The sequence below is a fragment of the Anoplopoma fimbria genome, chromosome 18 (genome assembly GCF_027596085.1).
Source record: "Anoplopoma fimbria isolate UVic2021 breed Golden Eagle Sablefish chromosome 18, Afim_UVic_2022, whole genome shotgun sequence".
Taxonomy (NCBI): domain Eukaryota; kingdom Metazoa; phylum Chordata; class Actinopteri; order Perciformes; family Anoplopomatidae; genus Anoplopoma; species Anoplopoma fimbria.
In genome coordinates, this window is record NC_072466.1 from 16,298,648 (window position 1) to 16,311,783 (window position 13,136).

Sequence of the window (13,136 nt, forward strand, 5' to 3'; positions counted from 1 at the left end):
ATTTAAAAGCTGCAGCTGCAGAAATTCATAAAAAGCTAAACATCTCAAACACATTTGACATATAGCAGCCATGTGAAGTTGTTTAACACTTGCCTATTTACACATCCCTAAGACATGGAGCAATACACCATTCATTTGGTGTGTTTCTGCTTACGTGATGAATGTCACGTAAGCAACATCTGGGTCATTAGCTGCTAAATGATCCACCATTTTTACCATCTACTTTCTATTCTATTCTTGTCTGTCGGCTATTTGGTGCTGGACAGATAACGGACATTGGGCTCATCGGAACTTTGGTGCTAGAAAAAAGGCTGATTGAGAATGAACCAAAACAGTTTTGTACAAAAAAAAATCTAAAAAAGAAAATGAAAGACATTAAAATGTTTCATAGAAATGAGGGGATCCAACCTTTTAATCATTGCAGCTTTAAGTGTCAAACATGTTTCCATTATTCAAAAGGAAGAAAAGTCGGATCAGCAAAAATGGCTTTGACATAATCTTTAAAAACAGACTTTGAGTCTACTTTCAACTCTTGTCCTGCCACAATAAATTAATTAGGAAAAACATTCTCAGAGTCTGAAAGTTAGCTTCTGAGCCATCTCTGTGGTTACATTAATATTTGTTTCATATGGAACGAGCATATCAGATAAACATGCAGATGTGAAGCTGCTAACAGATGTGAAAACCAATAAAAGAGTTTCAAATTTGATGCATTGGCTGACTGGGAGCCAGCAATAATAGTTTTAGCTCAGGCAAGCCTTCACTTAGACAGGCAAAGAAACAAAAAACCCTCAGGCAAAGAAATTTGTTTTGTTTTGTTTTTTTCAATTTAAAATAAATAAAGTAAATACTGTTTTCCTATGTATTCTTTTTACTCGAATAAGTTGCAGATATAATATAAACCAATACAGTATGTGTGCATGCTCCTCAGCCTCCATGGGGGAAACTACCGACATGGTCGATGTTACGAGTTCAGTTTGACTTGAAAACTTGTTTTAGTAGTTGGACTAGTGGCTCTGTCAGTCTGCTTTTAAATTCAGTGTGGAGCTGTTACCAGATGTCAATGTGTGCTCTAGTTTCCAGAGTTTGAATGGAGATGCATGAAGAGGGAGTCTATGCGTCAGTGGTGGGACGCTGATGCGGCCCATGTCACTCAGTGATGTACGGTATGGATAGGGCTGCTGTTGAGCACAGCGCTGTGCAGAGTGTAAGAGAGCAGGAGATTGATATAGTGGGGAGAGACAGTGGTGGGCTGTAATCTGTCAAAGCTACAGAACATCTAGAAGACACTGATGGAACTCGACTTTGCTGAGAGAATTGGATGTTCACAGCTGCTAGAAGGGTGGCACTTCTAGCTCGAAACAGCCCTCTACGCTAGTTTACGTAACTCTACAAACTTTTGTGGAGGGAGGGGACGTGTGACCTCGTTTTTTTCTTTCATAACACAGCCTGCCAGTGCACCAGTTTACATAGGCTGTGGGGACAGTTAACCTTTTTAAGAAAAGAGAGAGAAAGAAGGACAAGTTAACTTTGTTAAGAAAAGTTATTTGAAGCAGGGACTACTGGGGCATTTTACATTGTAGGATTACCAAAGAAAACAATATATATAACAATCTCAATTGGATCTTAGTTTAAATTATATTTACATACTGTATTTACCCCAATGTATTTGATCAGCAATTCACAAGGATTAGGATTTCATAAGTGGATTTCATACTGGATCAGATTCTAAAAAAAACTCAACCCTAAACAAAGTTCACCCAAACTGCAGAAGGAAAGATTTACCTCTCATGTGACCAGATATTTAAATATCTTGCTTTGTTTGTATTAAGACAATGTGAACTCTAAATGAACTGGCACTTAAAGGCAGCATTGCATTATTGTTCTACTTTGGTAAGATCAAAGAGAACAAGCAAGTATCAGCATGCCCTTAATTCAGCTGTTAACGGCATCTTTTGATGTTTTGTGAGAGAACTTCAGAGCTGAACTGAATAAGACTCTTCATTGACTGTTGATGAACTATAGTCAGTTCTATTTCATCAGAGTCCTCAGAGAGTTGGCGTAAAGTCAGGTCCTTTGGGACGTTTCTGAGGAATGAGGAGCTCAATGTTGGACTTTGACTCCATTAAACTTGGTTCACTTGCAGAAAAGGACTGGATGGGATCCAAGAGACGGAGACGACATAATTGTAGTATAGATGAGTAGGCACCTTTATGGTTTTTCGTGTTTGGGTGACAGGAAGTGTTTAAGGAGATTTTTGTTTTGTATGTTATAAGGCATTTGTTAAAGAGCTCTACTGGTGTTGTTGCCCCTTTTTTATCCCATTTATTACACATTATTTATACATAAGTGGTGTGGTCTGAAAAAAATCAATCATTCAGATGGTCATACAAGAGCAGCATCACAACATGTTTACATCAAAAACAACTGAGATGCCAGCCACAACTGTTACTGTCTGACGGTACCGTATCTTGTTATGCTTTACTGAAATGAATGCATAAATAAAAGGAAACCAACTAATTCCTGGACTGGTAGGAAAAATGCATCCAAAAATCAAGAAATTGTTCTGCTGGCATTGATAAATGGTCGGCTAAAAAGGTAAATATAAAATTGGATGTGACTTGCCATTGAAAGAGTCAAAAGGCCTCTATGTACCTCTTCACTGAGCTGTTTCACTTGTTTGACTATCAGTCACTGTTGAGTTTGACCCTCATATTTATCGAAAAGAACCAACAGTCTCGTTTAATTTGACAAAATGGGCTGTTTATTTCAATTAGCTTTGAAAACCTCATTATCGTAGCAGGAGCTGACTTGACCTCAGAAGGGGATACAGTTTAGCGATGATGATTATAATGGCAACCTTTATAGTATAATGATCTGTTGTGCTGTTGATCGTGATTATGGACTTTTCAACCTGACAGCAAGCAATTTGAGGCAGTTAATTGTTGGTAATTAGGCTGATTAGGCAGCGGTGAGGACACACCTTGCTCTGCGTAGAGCCTGAAGATGTCTGTAAGCCTTTTTCTTTTATCAACTGTGCACTGTTATCTTTATTGGCGTTTATCTTGCAGATGTTCATTCTGAACTAATTTATAAGTGTCACTGATTCCCTGATTACACTCGACTATTTTCATCCTTTTTTCCTCTGATTTAATCTTAGGCTTTTACATTTGCTGCAGGAAGTTGGCTGCCTCTTCGGTTATCAGGCTTTTATCTACATTTTTCATCTTCTGTTCCCGTTTTGTTTCTTTTGGCTACTGTAGCTTTGTAATGCTTTTGTTTGCAGATTGTCTGCAGCAACCTGACTTTAGCAGCCAGAGATGTCATATTTTGATCATTGTGTATGCACATTCTGCTGTATTGGAACAGCTCTGCGCCTAAGGGAATTTTGTATTTGCATTTCCATTTGCTATGGTCAATATTTTCCACAATAGGGTGTAGTGTTCATTATGTGCATGGAATCTCATGACTTTGGGGATTTGGAGTTCAATGATACAGACTGTTATACAATGCGTATTGATAAGTATGTAGAGAAAGTCATTGGCATCTCTAATAAAGATGCAATCAAAACTTTGCATTTAATTTGACTGCCTCCTTGTTGTGAGGAGACAAACTTAGAATTATTTATTGATCCCTAAACTGCAGTGTGTGATGATAGAAACCCTCCACCTCCTCTTTGTTTTGTTCTGTCTCTGTCAGGGCTCTGCTGGGTATTTCTTTAATTTAAAGTTTGGCCAGGTCTTGTTTAGAATGCATGCTACAAGCTTTCCCTGAGTCCCACTGCCTAAACCATGCTGCTATCCAGTCTGCTGTCTGTCAGACAGTCTCAGAGAGATGGTGTCGAGATGCCAAGAATTATAAATCCCATTTAAACTTTTTGTTGCATAGACAGAAAGCCCTGCACAGACTCAAGTTCAGATTCTCCCTCATTGCATCCATTCCTCGGATTTGTAGAGCAAAATCAGGTGTTGGCTTCCTGATCCCCATAAATAAAAAATAATATTCAGGGTCTACCGGTACATAAAGTTGCCTCCTTGCAACAAACAAGGGACAAGATCATATTGGAAAAGACTGTGGCTTGGATAAGGCTTTAGTTTCCTTATAATCAAGGAAGTTGTCAGAAAAATGTTCTTTGCCAAAAACTTGAGAGGAATCAGTACAATTTGGAAATTTGTTCCAAAACCACTGGGCAGCTATTTCATTTCATACCAATTTGGGTGCATTGATTTAGTTTTCAGCCATAACCTCAATACAACCAGACAATTAGTAGAGTGTCCCAATATTATCGAACAGGGTATTAACAAATTTATATTTCTGTGATTTCATTTTTATCATAGATGTTTGTTATTTTTTAATTTTAACTCCTTTATATACTATTTGGTACTTTATTCTACAGTAATACATCATATTATATAACAGTGGTTCTCAACCAGGGTGTGCTTCCCCCCCATGGGGGTCGCGTGATAATTTCTGTAAAATTTATTTAAAATGAGACCTGTTTACACCAGAATGCAGCTCTCTCTCTCTCGCTCTCTGTGAAAAGTTCAGAAGGTCCATGGAAAATGTATGAACAAGATGAGGAGGAGATGCAGCTTCTGATCACCACCTTCTGGTAGGAAATTCAAGCTAAGGCTGAGAAACACCATTGTGCCAATAGCTGAAGCACAAAATACAACATTGAATACCTCAGCAATGCTCAATTGGCTAAGAAGTTCAAAGACATCCTCTCAAGGGAAAACACAGAGCTACAGTTGAGGAAGGTGGAAAGATGGTGACTAAAGTAGTGGGAACACTCAAAATGTGGTTGGAGCTTAACCTGTGAGGAGGCCATAGGGAGAAGGACCCAAAAGCACAAGGGGTGGATAACACCAGAAACCATCAACACAATCCAGCAATGTTCAAAGGGGAAGTGCTGATTGTTCAAAGAAGTACAACAGAATCCACAATGAAATACGAAAGAACATCAGGAGTGACAAGAGAACACAGGTGGAGAGTCTAGCAGAGGAGGTAGAAATGTTGGCGAGTCAAGGGGATATGAAGGATTTATATACCAGGATATTGTCTGGGACATACCGCATTGGTAATAATTAAATAACAGACAAACCAACTTATTTTTGAAGATGTTCGACACAGGTCACCACCTGCAGAACAGCCACATATTCCCAAAGCCAAGAAACCACTTCAAAGAAAGAGCGATAGACCCAACAAAACCAAAAATCCTGAAGCCCTTAAAGTAGACATAAACTCATCAACAGACATGCCCTATGGTTTCTTTGGGTGGATTTTTGAATAGGAAAAGCCACACAGAATGGGCAGAAGGACAGGTTAGATGTGATTTAGATCACAATGTTCTGTACCCAGTAAAGCAAAAAAAAAAAACAGGTCGTCCTCAACTGTCAAGAGGCTACAGGACCAGCCTGCTTGTTTTAGGGCTCATAAATAGACCACGCAGCAGCACAATGCATGACTATTGAACAGTCTATTGAATGGTTCACGTCCCTGTAAATCAACTTAATCGACTTTTAGAAAGCCAGCCTTTGCCAGATTAGACAGGACAACACTATGGGGCCTATTGGACATCAATGAAATATCACCAAGATCATAAAAATAATCAAAAAATGAATATGACAGAACCTCATGTAAAGTCATACATGCAGGCCAGCTTTCCCACAGGATTAATGTGTGACTAAATTTGGTTTTTACGAGCAGTACAACAAAGATACAGGTGGTGAAGATCAACTGAACAATCAGCAACCCTATCTTTATGCACAGCTCTGCCCATAGGAGGTAAAAGCATTCACATAGCTAGTAGGTGTTGTGGACACCATCGGAGGGACACATACAGACATAAAAAAAAAAAAGGTAAATAAGGCTAGGGTGTTGTTAAATATGCCCAGGAAGATCTGGAGCTCAAAACACATCTCATCTTAAAACCCCCACAAAAAGCTGATAATTCTGATTGGGTCAGAGACCTGAGAATCGACAAAGCAAACAACAAACAAGCTGCAAAAATGAATTAATGACTTAATGAATACTAAACATCTGGTGGAGAGACAAAGTAAGAAACGTAGACCCATGGAAAAGAACAAGCTAGGATCTCATCGACTTTGAATTCAAAGGAGACCTACCAAAAAAACAACCACGAAGATCACCAAACAAGATTTGATATGGAACCCCCAAGGGAGAAGGAAAAGAGGTTGCCCCAGGAACAGTTGGAGAAAAAGCATCTGGGAAGAAATGTCTGGGCCTTTGAATCAAATTATACTTCAAAATTCTGGGTCTCACAAATGCTGCATTATTTTACATTAATACTGTAAAGAAAACCTGTGCCATTAAAGTGCCATAAAAATGTCAGATAAAGTCATAGTAAAGTATGGCATAAAAGTTTCATAGTTTAACATGCAGTCATATCAAATAGCATAGTAAAGTATGCCATAGAAAAGTCATGAACATGTAATAGTATAGCATATCATAAGACATGTCAAAGAAAGTAGTAACCTTGTCCTAGGCTCTTACACCAAAGAAAGTCAAAGAAAGTAATAAAGAAGTCATAGAATAGTTAGCAGTGAATAATATCATAGTATAATATGCCATACAAAATGTCAAATAAAGACCTAAACATGTCATTATATGATTGCCATAATTTATTTTAGGGGTATGCCCAATTTTTCATAAAAGGTCCTAAAATAAAATAAAATACAACAATTTGTATCGTATGCAGTTAAAATGATCATGTTATGATATAGCATTAAACATGCCATAGTATATTTAGTCCTAAAAAATGTCATAGTATGGTATGCAATACAAAATGCTATAGCATACAATGCCATAAAAATGTCATGGTATAGTTTACCATTAAAAATGTGAAAGAAAGTAATATAATGATAGTAGTCCAGAAAAACGTAACAGTAAGCCATAAATAATATTAAAGGAACTCATTAAATGTAGTACAATATTATAACAAAAAAATGGCAATGTTTAGTATGCCATGATTAAATAAAATAATATCTTAAAATAGTATTATATTATAGTATTCCATTAAATTATATTATACTATAATATGCCATAAAACATGCCATAGTAAAGTATGACATTCAAAATGTAAAAGAAAGTTAAAATACCATAATGATATCGGATGCCATACAAATATAGTATTGTATGCCATAAACAATCCAAAGGTATAGTATGCCATAACATCTCCTCATATGGTATTCCATAAATATCACAAAGACAGTCATGAAATAATATAATAGTTTAGTAGGGCATGAAACAGTCAAAGAATGTCTCAATGTGTGTATAGTAAACCCAAAAAGTCATAGTTTAGTATGTCATACAATAATATCAAAGCAAAGTATGACATAAATAAAATCAGGGTTTAGTATACGATGAGAAAAGAAGCTAATGAAAGACACAGTAGTATTTCGAAAGAAGTCACGGTAGAGTATGTAAAAAAAAAATCCCCACAAAATAAATATAGTTTAGTGTGTCAAAAAAGTCATAGTATTGTATGTTGAAAAATAGTCATAAAATACCATAGTAAAGTATGATCGGACATTTATGTTTTAAATCTCATAGTAAAGTATGTCGATTAAAGTCATTAAGAAGTCATATCATATGTCAAAAAAATAACAAAAAAAGTCAATATACTAAATGTCGAAAAAAGTTTTAAGAAAGTCATAGTATAATATGTTGAAAGAATCATGAAAAGTCATGGTATAGTATGTCGAAAAATATCATAAAATAAGTCATAGTGTAGTATGTTGAAAAATGTCACAGTATGTATTTTTCGAAAAAACTCATATATGTTGAAAAAAATCGTGAAATAAGTCATAATACAACATATCTAGTAAGTCATAGTATTGTATGTTGAAAAAAGTTGTTAAAAAAGTCATAGTATAGTATGTTGAAAAAAGCCCTGATAAAGTAAAAGCATTGATAGTCAAAAAAAGTAATAAAAATGTATTGTATAGTAGAGTAGTGTAAGAGAAAGTATTGTGTGTCGATAAAAGTAGAATAAGGTCATAGTATGATGAAATAAAGTCATAAAAAAGTAATTATGTAGTTTGTCAAAACAAATCATGAAAAAGTAATTATATAGTATGTTTAGTATTATAGTATAATATAACTTGTCTAAAGTCATGAAAATATCATAGTATAGTATGTTGAAACAAGACAAGAAAAAATATTAAATAGTATGTCGAAAAAAATTGTGAAAAAAGTTATAACATAACATAGTATAGTATGTTGAAAAAAGTTGTAAAAAAAATAACGGTATAGTATTTTGATAAAAGTCATGGAAAAAGTCATAGTTTAGTATGTCAAAAATAGTCATTAATAAGTAGTTGTAACCCCACAAAAGACAATCCATAAATGTGTACAATGTGGCATTCGTAACTACCCTTTTTGTTTTTGGAATATTTTAAACCTTTAAAATTGTATGTGAAATTAACATACACGTTTACAGAGTAAATAATGCATATTGCCCTGGTATTTTTGGAGATATGACTTATTGATGAAATATTTATGGATTATGGAACACTTTTGTTGATTGTTTTATGTGGGTGCAACAATTTATGCCCAATAAAAACTTCCATAGAACCCCAATAAATCCTATGTGTTTTACATAAAATGGCATGAAAGGTTTTTATGGCAAAAAATAATCGCCTTTTTACACATCCAGTAGACACGAATAAACAATGTCAATATTTTCATATTCCTGATCACATGATGATGATGAAGACACCATATAAACAGATCATAACTACTGTATCTTCACCTTTTAGAGGCCTATCAACCTACTGTCACAGGTATTATAACTAATCTATGTTAATCCTCTTTACAGCTAAAATGCCATTTAGAGGGCCAACGACCAGGGGTATTTAGTCAGGGAGCTTTGGAGCTCACTGCTTGATTACTGGCTTAACAAACTGTTAAGCCAGTACCCACAAAAGTATTGGGGATCTTTGAAAAGCTTTCAAATTGATTGGATTACATATTATTAATTTTGCCTCCATTTTTTAAATAAAATAAAATCCAACACCAAATGACCATTGATTTCAACCTCTCTTATATAGTGTACAACACAACTCAAAAATGTTTCACAATGATGATGCTCTCAATGGGAATGTCATTAGTTATACAGGGGGAAAAGGAAACAACCTCATGGTGATGCTGGATAAAAAGTCAGGGGACCACAAAGTCAACAGTGGTTGAGGTATTTCAGTCTGGACCAAAAAGGTCAACCTATCGAGACATTCATAATGTGGCTGAAATGTCTTTCCTTAAAAAAATAAAAGTGCACCATATGTGCAAGTGTTGCAAAAAAAAATCCAATCCTAATACAATTTATTCAACTAATATGTAACATCAGAAAATGCTCAAGCGTTTTCCAGCAGCAGGGTTTTGATAAGTTGTCATGTTTGGGTACAGAGTTGCCACCATCAGTGACATTCCCCTGGTGGCCTCCCAGCCTCCATGTCTCAGCCCAGTGGAGGAGGGAAATGAAAAGATGAAGCGGTATGATGACACACAGAACTCAAACTAAGGTGCAACTCATATTGGATAGTTTTTCTGCGATTCTGATTTTCTGTCACAATGTAAGACTTTACTCTCTCTGTCCTTCGGAGCCAGAAGAGCCATTTTGTTAATAGAATGCAACAGCTGATTATAAATTAGCGTCCAATGATTTTTCTCAGAGAGACTTAGCAAGAAATGCATAACATATATATTCTCTATTTATTATAACAAAGTTATCTTACTGGGTCTCAAAACACTGTTAGATACATATAATGGCATTAGTATTAAGTGCCTTAAAGACAAATAAGGTTCATTGTTTCAGATTTACACCATCCAATCTATTGCCCCTAATTTATGGTTTTAAGTTAGACAACTACTTGCCTTATTTGCAACCGCTTCGCGTACTGCATGGGAGATTGTCCTGGAAGTGTCTGAAGGCAATGGAGGTGGGAAAGTTAACCAGACGTGCAATTGCAAAATCAGTAAGTTTGTCTTCATGCTTGAAGCCTTCTCACTTGGAATTTAGAGCCTACTGTTTAAAAAACGTTCCTATGAAGCATACATCTTAGTTGAGTCTGGCTTGTCAAGTTTATTGTTGCCCATTTAAAAAAAAAAAAAAAAAAAAAAAAAACACAGAACGATGAAAAACAGACTATAACTTCAGTTCTCACCCACCACCTTAAGTGGCAGCAGTGTTTCCTGCTCCCTGGCCTCAAGGGGCAGTAAAGAGCTCATCAACAGGCGTGCACCAAAATGAGGTAAAGAAATCTTAAATACATGCACACAATGGTGAAATTCGTTCCTTTTTTCCTAAGACAAAAGACCTCAAGAAAGACTGGTTGGTTCAGCAAATACATGTCTTGAATATGAAACATATTGCAGCTCTACTAAGCTTTTATTTCATAATAGTTTAGGTATGCAGTGAAACTAGTCTCAAAATGGTCACAAATGTGTTATACATTGTCTAACAAATACATTTTACAAAAGTGTGAAGAATTCCAGGCACTCACATATACGTGTTTCAATCTCCACACAAATACCAAGTACATTGGAACAGGTTAAAACTGTTCAGACGGGCAGTTTAACAGTCTGTATATTGAACAACATCCAAATGTTTCCGATAGAAATTTCAACTCCCCTTAAATACATGTATTTGTTGATTTATATTACATTTATTTAAAGCAAGAAATATTTGTATGTGCATCAGAAATACAACTGTGAATCTTATTTTTTATATATACACAAGCACACACGTATTGCTCTTGTTACCCTCAGTGTGTGGACTGCAGCTTATAAAGACAAATTTGTGTGCCTGAGTGTGTGCCTGTGACTGTGCGTGTGCTTGGGAGACAGATACTACAGAAAGAACTGCAGAGGAGGCCATGTCAGCACAGCTCTGCTCACATGTCACCTGGTCATCTATTCTGCAGAAAGAAAGGTCAGTGAAACGAGAAGCATTATTAGCCCAGCACCCACTTCCCTATAGTACTGATGTGAATACACTCTGGGACAATGACAAAGGACTGGTGGGGAGGTGATGGATGGAGGAAGATGAGAATATAATGATCATGGTTTGACATTAGAGCCCTCCACTATGTGACTATGGCTCTTATATATGCAGTCTACCCTGGCTGCATTGATTTAATTTAGTCAACGAAAGGTTATCAAATACAGCTAAATATTTACTTCGCCCCTGGAGCACACTACTGTTGCATAATAAATAATATGGCTGAACACCATTTAGCTGCTTCAGTTTCAGGGTCCTGGTATTGAGCGAGTCGTGACTAAATGGGACACTTAAAAAGAATAGGGACAACGCTAATTGTCTGCTTTTCCTGTTATGCAAAGTCAAAACTTCTGATGCAAAAAAGACAAAATGTAACGAGTGTACTTAGGACCCAATAGCAGTTTAACAGACACAAGGACTAGTAGGTATGAGGCTTTAATTCAGGATTGAACAAACAGAAGGAAACCGGGCATATACGCAAAACAGCCACGGGAACAGGCAGACAGAACCGGGAGGTGCAGAGGCAGAACTCGAGGTCGGGGACAGAAGGCTGATGCGTTTACCGGGGCAGGGGCAAGGCGGAGAAGTCCAAACAGGCAGGGTCGGCAATGGGAAACCAGTCGGAGGGAAACCGCTGGAAAGTCTGGCATTAATGCGGAGAACGCTCTGGCAACAAGTGAGTGAGTGACTGGGGTTTAAATACTGAGGTGAGTAGGTGCAGCAGAGTGAGCAGGTGAGAGTGATTGAGCTGATGAGGTGGGTGTGACTGACAGGTGCACTGAATGAACTGATTAGGTGAGTGAGAGATAGAGTGGCAGGGGAGAAGGGGCAGAACTGTGACACAAAATACATAATTTATAGCTGTACTAATCAACATTTTTGTATTAAAAATAAGAAGATGGCAATGTGTTATTATTATCTTAATGACTCCACAGTTCCCCTCAGCTACATGAAGGGTTTTATTGTGTTTTAGCTCTTTGTTTTTAGGTTTTTATGACCTGCAACTTTAATGTTTTGGTTTGCTCTCATCAACCCTTGTTTCAAGCGAAAAAAGGTAGACCAACTCGGTAAGTAGCTGGTGAACATAGTGGAGCATTTAGCAGTTTAAGATACAGATAGTTCACTCATGAGTTATAGAGACTGATACTGGGCTAAAATATATTGCAATATTGGTCTTGCATCTATAGTTGAACAACAACAGCACATCTCCAGATGAATGCTAATGTTGTCTCTGTGCGTTAGATGTGTAAAATAGGAAACTGTTCACAAGTTTGCCATAAATATAAAATGTGATAATATGTCAATGCTCTCTTTACAGGTTGTTTTGCAAATCTATTAATATTTCTTTTAGCAACGTGCAAAGAAATAGTCAGAATAGGAGAAGAAAAAAGGGGACTATCTAGACTAGACTGGAAAAAGGGCAGAGACAAATGTATAACCGAAAAAAAATATTTTGGGGAGTGATTCCTATAAAGCCTTTTGATAAACAAGATCGTTGAAACAGCCATGAGTCCCTTAATTTATTTTATTAGATAACATAACGTAACCATGAATAATGTCAAAGGGACGGTAACTAAATGCCGATAAACAGATCAGTTTAAGCAAATGTCTCTCATCGTAGTATGCTAATGCAGAGTTATCCAGACTATGTCTTAGCTTGTGTGGTATTAATGTGGTATTAGCGAGCTAAAAGCAGCACATTTAATTTTGAGCTTCACAATTAAACCCCTCACATCTCAGCACTGATTGGAGTGACATTTATCTACACTGCTATCTGCTAATGGAGGGATTTCCACTTAATTAATCAATCACTGTAGCAAAAAGGAGCTGATGGGAAGGCTGACCTTTAGGGATCGAGAGAAGAAAAGGGTCTGTACACTGTTCATAGTTCACAACTGGAACCTTTTATCATACCGACGACACTTTGAACTGACATGGATCTCCCCTTTTAATAAAATAAATAAAATGTCCCTAGTAACCAGCACTTGAGAGTGTGTGATATCTTGATCTTTTCTAACCCACTGTTTCTCAAAACTTTTTACGCAACTTTTTAAAACCTTCACTCAAAATTATATGATCAAACGACATATTAAAGCAGATGAAAAAGTTCAGT